The sequence below is a fragment of the Nesoenas mayeri genome, assembly GCF_963082525.1.
Source record: "Nesoenas mayeri genome assembly, chromosome: 10".
NCBI lineage: Eukaryota > Metazoa > Chordata > Aves > Columbiformes > Columbidae > Nesoenas > Nesoenas mayeri.
This window is the reverse complement of record NC_137560.1, coordinates 13501292-13512191: the sequence shown is the minus strand read 5'-3', so window position 1 is coordinate 13512191 and position 10900 is coordinate 13501292.

Below are 10900 nucleotides of genomic sequence, written 5' to 3'. Positions count from 1 at the left end.
TCTGTGACCATGGCTCTGATTCACCCGTCTCCCCAGCCACGGCTGGCAGCAGGAGAAGAAACAAAGAGCACCAGCAGTTCCTTCTAATTCTGGTTTCTCTGCAAGTATCATCTTGAGTATTCAAAGAGATCAAATTTTAGAGGAGACAGGATGGAGAAAAGTGGACAGAGGGCTTTAATACCCAAAACATTGTTGGAACAAAGTCCTGTTCCACCACCTCAATAAATGCTAATAGTTAATACAGTACTGACCTCTTTGATAAAGCTGTTTCAAGAAAGCCCTATTTTCTGCTGGGTAAGCAACAAGAAGAAACTGTACAATGTGATTTAACTGCTTTATAGTAAGAGAAAAATGCTCCTATTACATCCCCAAGATCCTGCCCCACCTGCAGAAGCGAGATTTACTCCTGGTATCACTGCTAAGCATCTACTCCAGGACTCAAAACATCACAGCCCAGAGAAATCCTCCTCAACAGCTAACCATAAGCTTCCAAACAGAAACATATGGTCAAGGAAACAACCATGGCCAAGAGGAGTTAGGGAAGATCCTTACTTAACACAGCTCTCTCCCATAACTCTGGAAATGCCAGGAAAATCCCACCCTGAAACCTGCAGTATTTCAATAACGTGCAATAATTACCTATATATTCATTACCCTACACTACACATACTACTACATTTATAAATCCTGCTGGTTTAAAATTGTATATTGATTGCAGCGATTATTTAGAATTATTAAAAATATCCTCTAGTCTGCCTTATTGCAATGAATGATATAACTTCCTGCAACTTCAGAGAGAAAACTCAACAGAATAACCTCAAAGATAAATGTATTTTTCCTTTATACTTTCAAAGGATTGAGTTAACGTTCACCACTATTTTCCACAGCATTTGGATGCTAAATACTAAAGGTAAGAACATAAATGGTCTTCTACTAATCTTAATAATGGAAGGAAAGACTCAAAGTGCATGCACATATGTGACAGTATATAGGCTAACAGCTCTTGCTCACTGTGCTAGATTTCTTTACAGCATTTGTCTTTAAAAAGAGCAATAAACATTTTATTGTTATTATTTAATTGTCCAGCAGCATGTTCCCAGAGAATAATGCACTTCAGTGGGAAAGAGGTAGTGGTGGTAAAGCAGTGACCAAGCAGAAATGCTATCAACCTATACTCTGCTTTAGAAATTACCCTAGTAAATAAAACATACATGCATATACAGCTTTTTATTGTCATTTACAACCTACATCTACACTCTTGGCCAAGATGTTAAATAACACAGGCTACTGAAGAGAGTGTTCCTCCCACTCATAACCTCAGCTTTGCACACACAGTACGCTGCACATGTAGCAGCAAACACTAAAAAAAGTTACCGTTTAAATAAAAAGCAATCACAGTAAATGCTAACACCACACATAAAAACTGAAGAACTGCACATGTTCTACCAATACACCATCCCACCACTCAGGTGAGTGTTACAGTCCTGTCCCTACAAGACGAGAACCACCAAGGGTGACTAACTCCAGCATCTAACAAGCTCACCCCGGTGCTTGTCTCTCACTCAGTGAGGACACCGATAAGAGGCTGGGTGGAAGCAGAGACAGACCCTGTTATCATGGATTTAGAAACAGACTGTCTTCAGCAAGCAGGACAGACACACATCCAGGTGACTGTAATAAGCTTTAAGAAGCCAAGATGAAATAAAACCACTTGATTATATTAAAAAAAAATATATATAGTTTCTATGTCAACCATACAAGACCATTTTCCCTGTTTCTCAATGTAAAATATCTCCACAATAATATGCCATTAAAAGAGTATTTTTCATTTTGCACATTTTACTAGGAATGCTAAGAAACGCCAACTTCAACAAATGGAGTGTCTTCAAACACAGAGATGCATGATTCTTCTGTAAATGAACTGTGAAAATCAGTATGCTTGCAAGCTAAACAAAATTTATCATTTACTGACCCGCTCTGGATTGGATTAGACGGGTTTGCTCCTTATGTAGTCAAGTAGTGCAATACACTGAAAATGATTGTCCTGACCTCAGTACAAGCAAAAGGGATGCTGGCCATGCTTTACATTAAGTCAGATTGTGGAAACCCAGTTGATTTTCCCCACCAATTTACTCCAAAGAGAGATTTACAGCTACAAACAGCTGTAACTTATATTTTAAATTTCATAAAAGACCTAAATATGTTGAGTGATAATACTCTTCAGAATTGTCAAGGTCTACTGAACTGAAACACACTCCCCAAATTACAAACATGGTACTGCAATTTCAGCAGTGGTAGAAAAACAGTATGTTTTGTTTCTTTTTCTAATGAGTGTACACAAAAAATGGGGAGAACAACTTTTTTTTCAAAATAATTAATGCCAGTGTGGCCCATTACTGCGTGGATTAAAATGTAGATGACAAAGTAATCTGTATTTGAACACAAGTTTTCAATGAACCTCAAACTACTGTTTTAAGACTAAAATAAAATCCAATATTTCTCACTTCTCAATTACAATCTAATGTACAAGTGTGTCATCCCTCAACTATACATCTCAAAGCCAAAGAAACAATATAAAGGAACAGATCTATAGTAACAGATACAAAACCTGTCCATACTTGATGCCTCGGGTGCTTCTTGTGCTGTGTCCACCACACCTCCCTCAAGCAAAAAGGTCTCGACTCCACAGCTTCCCTGGCACTGTGCTACACAAGTGTATTTAGTTTTCTTCATTTAAACACATCATGGAGGAACAGCTGGACCAGTTTAATCATTCTGGGCTTTTGCTGCATATTAGCTGCAATCAGAAAAGCAGAGAGACACCTGCCACCCCAGACACACACCTGGGTAGGGGGTGCAGCACAGGAATCTTGCTCCATCTGTAGCTGTTGGAATTGCAACATATTGGACAGCACATGGGGTGACAGAGAGGTTGGTGGCACTGCCTTGTCAGACTTCACTTGCACAACCATTTTATATGCTCCTTGTCATCATAATATGTGTTTTCCCCTCAAACTGCAGGTCAGACATTTAAGTAATGTGCACTGTATTAGAGAGACCCTCTGCCCATCACAGCAGCACTCCAGAAGGAACAAGCCCTTAAACAAAAAAATTTTCCACTATATCTTTGCATTGTTGCTTCACCCACCTATATACATACACATCTAAAGCCCTATCAGCATCGCACTGTAACTGATCTGATCTGGAAAGCCAGTTGGGGGGTGGTGTTTGTTTCTTGAGATCTATTTGTTTTGGTTTGGGGAGGTGGTGTTTGGGTTTCTGTGTTGTTGTTAAGGGGTTTTTGTGGATTTCTTTTATATTTGTTTTGTGGTTTGTTTGTTGGGATTTTTTTTTTCCAGTGTTTGGATTCAGCTACAAGACTTCCAGACAGCAGAGAGAGAGCAGATAACAGCTCAGACAATTCAGCCAGCTGTTAAATTTCAAAAGCATGCTCTTCATAACCATAAATGTCAGCCTGTCTGGAATTAGTCTGACAACAACTTGCTTATTTCCAATATTTAAAGAAAAAAAAGTCTAACCCATTGCTGTGAGAGCACCTCAAGACCAAAACAGTCACAAGAAATACTTGCTTGAGTATTGTACATTGGGGTGCAAGTCAGCAGTATAACACTCACACGGAAAAAAAGAAAGAGGCTTATTCTTGTATTTTTCAGCATTCGGTAACTGACTGATCAATAAGAACCTCCTAGGCAAGTCTGGTCATCTCTGGTTTTCTCTTCCTATTATCTGAAACACCTGCTCAAAAGTCTTTTACAGCCCATGCTTCTGTTGTCTCATTTTCTGGGGGCTCACCATATTGGTAGCTCTGCAGTACGTATTTTAAATGCTTCACGGTTCACAGACAAACACTGAAAGAGTTTCTCCTATGTGCAATCAGGATTAACAAAATACTAAAATACATGCCTGGTTTTAAATACTGTCCATTCTCACTAGTTAAGTGATTCCAGGAGAGCACAAATAGGCTGCAGGTGTGACTGCTCAGGGCTGAGCGCAGCTCAGGAGATCTGACTGCTATTTCACCCAGCTGGAAACGCAGCGACTTAGCCAGGTAATTATTTTCCGCATTGATAAACAGATAGATTTTTTTTCAATAGAAAAATACTTAAAAGCTATAGTTTGGGGGGAAAAATACCCCACCACATCAACTATGCAAAATTAAAGTAAAATTAATTTCAAGGAATAATATTTTACTTTATCACATTTTAAAAGTGAAACTTTATGAGTATAAAACTAACTGTTCTTTCATATCATCAGTGACACCTGATAATTCTTTAAATTTCTTCCTACACCACAGGCTATAAAAATCTGGATATTCAAATCTACATTGAGAAGTTAGGGCTTCCACTGTGAATAGCTTCTCTAAATCAAAGGTGGAGATGCTAGCATTAAGAGTCAACTGCAGCTCTATCAACTTCACGTTTCTTCATTTTTATTGCTTTTAATTGGGATAGTCACTGCCTGATCTTTGCTCATTTTGGATAAAAGAGGCTTCCTCCAAGGGAAGTTTAAGTTCTAGAGCTGTGGGGGAAAATGCTCCTCCATTTCCAGAGACTGTTTCTGTAGCGTGTTCAGTACTGAAGAACCAAAATAATAAGCTTCTAAACTTCTTTAAACAGAAGTCAATATTAAAGTACTTTGGCATTTAATCCATCTTGACATCATCCATGTACATTAGCTTAAGCTATGCATTCATCAGAGCAGTCCCTTGAATAAGTCATTTCCCATCACTTGTAATTTTAGTAGTGTTCACCTTGAATGCATGCATGCGTCTCAAGTGACTATAATCTACTGTTCACTAGTTTCCAAATATGAACTAGAAGGTTACATGTTTGATATAAGAACAAGACAGACCTAGTTGCCAAAGTCAGCACCAAGGATAAAAACCAAAGTACACAAGAAGTAACTTTACAGATGAATGGGCTTCCCATTCTCCTTGCCTTTTCTAGAAAATCAAGCCCCATCTTGCAATTATTTCTCAAGTCATCCAAAATCTCCTTTATAGTCAGGAGGGATACTCACCATCAACCATAGCCATTCCTCATCACTAGGAACTTCTTCCCTCTCTCTGTAGCCTTGCTGGCTCAGACAGGAGCACCACATTACTGTGCCTTTCATAGTTTCAAATGAGTGAAAAAATGTTGTTTGCAAATTGCAGTTAATCTGTGTCTTCTAGTATCAAAGTAAACTCTGATAATCACGCTCATATCAAACCACTGGCTTATATCACTTGTAAGAATTGTCTCTTCCAGGAAGTAAAAAGATTGAACCTATTTGCAGAAGTTTCCCGTTACAATACCACAAGAATGTAAAGACACTGAGCAAAACAAAAGACTGTGAGTCTTACTCAAAAAAACCTGAAAACCATTCCCCCTGCACAAGTGATAGGAAATGTTTATTTGCGAGGGGATACTCCAATACAAACATTAAAGAAAAGTAACATGAAAATACAGCATCGCTATGTAGCTACAGCAACTCGCTCTTTCAGAATTTAAAGATTAAGTTGTTTTGGTAGGTCCATAACTCACACACACATAGATCCCCAAGCCCAGGGATCTGCCCAGCACACAGCCAACTGGATACACTGACAGATTTCTGTACAAGATCCTATCTGAGGTCATCAGCATCGGAGCTCTACGACCACCAGATCTACAGGAGTTCTGTGCAATGCCAGAGCTCACCACCGTTCTGTGGCAGCTCTGAACCCTGCAGGCTTTCTCAAAAAATCTAGTATTATTATTTGCCTTAACATAAAAGGTACCAAGCTACATATTAATTAGGCAACCCCTACCTGATGTTCCATCCGTTAAGCAACTGTCTGCAAAACCAACTTGGAAAAATCCCGCAGCAAATCCCAGAGCCAACTTGCAGATTCTCTTCTCTGACTATGCAGACCCAAGTGGCACCTCCTACCACTCTGCACACAGAGAGAACACCAATGCTCAAAGCCTGTAGCTCATTCCCAGTATAATGCAACACTAAGAGTAATATAGAGAAGTAAAAATACTATAATGCCTGTAGGAGCTCTGATGAGCAAGGAAAGTGCCTGTGTAGGAGGACAGAGAGCTCACAGCACAGGGAAGAACCACTCGGCATCAACATGCCTTTAAACTCCAGCCCCAACATCAAGTTGGCATCCTTTTTAGTAAGAACTACACACCTTCACTAAACCATTTTCCTCAAATGCTTTCATTAATTCATTTGCCAGATTAGCAAAGTCTCTTACATAATAAATAACTTTCTGGAATAATTCCACATGGAGTAGTAATACACTTTCAATGCTTAAAAGTTAGTTCAGCATTCCCATCACTGATTTTAATCATTTGTTCACAGCTTTCCATATACATTGAAAATTACATAACAGAACAAGCTTGGCACGCAGCTTAAGCTATAGTTCAAGCTTCTCTTCCAAAATACCACAGTCAATAGTTTGGAGAGTTGGCTTGTCCTCCACACGGTCTTGATTTCTCTTTTTTTTTAAATTTTGCACTCATAATAAAAACACTGATATTATAGCCCCTTGTGCAAAACAAGCACTTTGAGGACAGCTAAAAAAATCAGTATGCTAGTGATTTTTTGTGTGTATGTCAATGTCATCAGTAAGGTAATCATGACTAACCAGTTAGCACCCAAGGCTACTGCTGGATCATTTCACATCAGAAATGGACTGAGCGCTCTCCGATGGGTACAACAAAACGGCGCTTAGATTTAGGTTAATCACAGCCAGGCACCATACTTAATTAGCAACAAGGTCACAGCGTGATACTGGCAACATAATCAGCTCATACCCGGTAAGGTATGAATCATAAATTTAAAAGGCAAAAAGTTCCGAAAGAGAAGGCAAATCACTAGTTAAAGGATGAACACCAGAGCAGAAGAAACCTGCAGAGGAGCTATTGCAGAGAGCAGAGCCATCAGCTGTGCCGAGCCACGTTACCAACGACGACACCGAGTGAGTGAGGTAGCACTGAAACTTCTCGTCTCGCTCAATCTTTATCCCCACCACACGTCTGATGGGAAAGTTCTGGCTTTGTCAGTTTTCAGCAGAAACTGAACGGTCCCGAATGACGCACAGAAAGAGCAGAGCCATTATGCAGGAGAAAAAAAAAAGAAAAAGCTTTTCAAAAAGCCTTGACTGGAGTGGTGCGGTGTTTTGTTTTTGTTTTTTTTTAACCAACATGCTAGCATTCCCACCCACATGAGAGAGGAGAAAAGCTCATACGACTTAAATCCTTGAATCTCACACAAATATTAGTACTTAATTAAAAGCAAAGTCATAGAAGCACAGCTTTAGAACTTGCGTAACTTCAGACTCACTTAAAACATTTTTTAGGAGAAAAAAAAAACCACAATCACACATGCAAACGTTGAGATTTTCATCAGTTTCTACGCACCAGCCCCGCCGCCCGAGCCGCCGGACCCCGGCAGCGCCCAGCCCCGCGGACCCACTGCCGCTCGCCCCCGGCCCGGGGCTTCCCCACCCCTGCGAGAGCGGCTGAGAAGCCGAGGACGTTCTGTGGAGTGTTTTGCAACCGAGGAGGAGACGCATTAAGATGGGGAGAAAGCCGCGCAGAAAGCCCCCGCGCGGGCAGGAGCGGTGCCTCGCTAATGCAATTAGCAGAAATCAATCAGGCGAACAGCAGCAGTGTGTTTGCACCGGTGCTGCAGAAGCACGTACGAAGTGCCCGTGCTGCACCTTACCTGAAAAAGCCTTATTTTCTGCACTAGACTGTAGATGCGTTCGGCGAGGCAGCACATCAGCCCCCACTATTTCCCCCAGACCAGGCGACGACCCCTCCCGCGGCGTTTAAAGTCGCACCCCTCAGCTCTGTGCCCCCGCGGGATGGTGCCGCTGCGATCACAACCGGAGCCGCTTCTCCCGCGCTGGCCGCCGGCCGTGCCCGGGGCGCAGCCCCGCTCCCCCGGCCCCTCTCTCCTCCCCGCTGCGGCGCCAACTTGGGCGCCCACGAGGCGGCCCCACGCGCGGAGGTGCCCACGGTTCCTTCCCTCTCTCCAGCGGGACGCAGCGACCCCGGCGCAGGAGGGCTCAGGGCAGCCAGGTAGGCGAAACCCTAAACACCACCGCTCCTCTCAGCCGGCGACCCCGGGGGCGGCCACCGCCGGACACTCAGCCCAACTTTGTTCCCCGAAGTTGCCCACCTCAAGCCGAGCCGCTCCTCGCCGCCGAGCCTCGCCGGAGCCCTTCCCGCAGAGCCACCCACTGTAATCCCGCAGCGCCCGACGCCGCTTCTGGAGCGGCGACCGCCGCGCTTCAGGCGGCGGGGCGGGGCGGGCCCGGCCTCCCGCCCACCCGCTCCCTCACCGCCCAGGGGCCGCGCTGAGCCCAGCCCAGCCCAGCCCAGCCCAGCCCAGCCGCGGTGCCGGGCTGTCCCGGAGGGCCCGGCGGCGCCGGGGAGCGGAGGGGGAAGGCGGCGTCTTCCCCGAGCGGCCGGGAAAAGCTCCCCCGGAATTTACCCGGCGGGGCCTGAACCTGCCGAGCGCCCTGGGCTGGGAGGGGGAAAAATAGGTAAAATGAGCTGCTGCAAGCGAAGAGGTGTCGTGTGGGGCTACCCCGCCTGCTTAGCCTGAGCGAGCCCGTGTTGATGGAGAAAGTTGACACATAAGAGCTTAAATAAAAACTCTATCTAATTTCTGGGCTGGAAGCCCAGGAAAAGAATCAGGTTCATGTAGGTCTCCGTGCAGGAGCCGGATGGAGATTTTATTGAATCTGGCTCCAGCTGATCGCAGTATTATAGCTGTGTTGCTGTAATTAAGGCTGAGCAGAATTCCTGTAAGTCCCTTTTCTTCATCAGGTTATATAACAAATAGTAATAAGTTTCCTGAAACCTCTATTATCTTTCAGGATCCCAAAGCACAGCAAAGTATACATAATAATAAAGTGCACATTAGTCTGCACAGCTTCACTGGTTACACAAGGGATGGATTTGGCTTTGCAGCCACAGGGAAGCTGAGAAGGGAAGGGCTTGGTGACTGGACTCTGCTGCCTGGAGGAATCTTGGACAGGGTGATGCATTGTTATCCGGGTGTTGGGAGGAAGGACAAGAAGAAAACAGTTTGCCTCTTCAACAAATAAGGTTTAAGTTGCTGCCACCTGTGTTTCCTTTTCTGCCTGTTTTTGTTTTTGTTTTGTTTTGTTTTGTTTTGTTTTTTGTGGTGAACTTCTGAAATGTGGTAGCTGGGAAATGGTGGCATCTCCTCTGGGGACCAGTAGAAACTCAACATCGCATCTGTTGACCGAGACATTGTGTTGGAGCCCTGACATGAAGAGACATCTTTACTTCTCTATGCACGTGCAAGTCTATAATTAAGGAATGTCCAGCAATGAACTGTACTTGGTTCTGCAATGAAAAGTGGCGCTGGTCTGAGGAAGGCATGTCAAAAAATAAATTATCTCAGAAAAACAAGATGCATTTTTAATTGGCGGAGTGCAATCACATAGGACTCATAGAGGTGATAGAATAAGTGTTATTTAATGAGTTACCGTTCATGAGCTGAGCTCTGAGATCCATACTAATATGATTCAGCTCAGCTTTGGCACAGAGTAGGAGCATGCACTCAGTCCATTACTGTAGTTCAGCTGATGTATTACAGCATGGTAACTCCATCACATCCCTAAAACTCCACTTTGGGATTTTGCCTAGAAGATAATATTAACCTTTTGTTATTACTACACAAGGGCTTATGATAAAACTAGGGTCAAGCCTTAGTTTTACAGCAAACTCCAGCACAGGTAGGAGCATGGTGTCTGTGGACACCTCTGCAGGGCATGGACTGAGCACAGATCAGGGGCAAAGCCCAAAGTGCAGATTTGGCTTCCTCAGAGGTTGGCTATTCACATATTCACTACACCCGATTCACTTGGGCTTATGAGAGCTGACAAGGTCATGGACCTATGGCACACTTCTCCACTTGGAAATATTAGCTTTAGCTGTGCAAGACCAGCATGAGAAGGGTAGTCTGTATTTTTATGCTTGACCAACCACAAGAGCTGTTAAAATTTCGAAAATGCATTTGACATTTTGCCTTCTCTGATGTCCTTGTCACCTCCAGCCCAGGCCTACATTTTGACTATGACTAATATATTTTTTCAGTTCAAGTTAAGGATTTCAAATTCCTATCATAGGTTTCAAGTTACACCATGTAAAATATGCTTTATTGTTGTTGTTTTTAAGTTTGTCAGAGAGGCACTTTATAAGATTGTGAGGTCAAAAGCATTACTCTAATCTTTGAGGTGACAAGTAAAAAGGGACAAAAAGCACTTTCGCTCACTTATTTTACAGTAACCCAGACATGTAGAAATAGTGGTTCTGTAAGTGCTTTTCCTTATTTCAGAAATCCCAGCAAACATGCAGTATTACCATAAAGTTACTGAAGATAGTCAATTTGTAGACAGTAAACTCTTCTAGGCTAGTGACATGTTTTCACACAGTACCTGATACTTTGATGCCCTTGTGCCATCTAGGGCTTCTGGACCTACTGTGATATACATGTTCAATAATAACAACTTAATTGTAAGTCTCACACTACTTCTAGCTTAATGATTTTTTTCATTTCCACTTGTCATTCAAACATCACTGTTGACATGTCTCAGAAATTACATGAGAAGAGCAACACTCTAGTTTTGTCTAATTAATGCTTCCTAAGGATTAAAGTGGAAAAAACCCATCATAATTTATGAGCATGGGTATAAGCAAGTAAATGAATATGATATTTAAACTCCCCGATTAATAAATAATTTAGTTGGAAGACCCAACTTAGCCCTGTCCATCCTGAATCCAGCTGATATAGACCTAAACTATCAACTGAGCACTTGCTCCTACTAACTGCACCACCCTCACTTCTCTCTGCCAACTGCCACAGT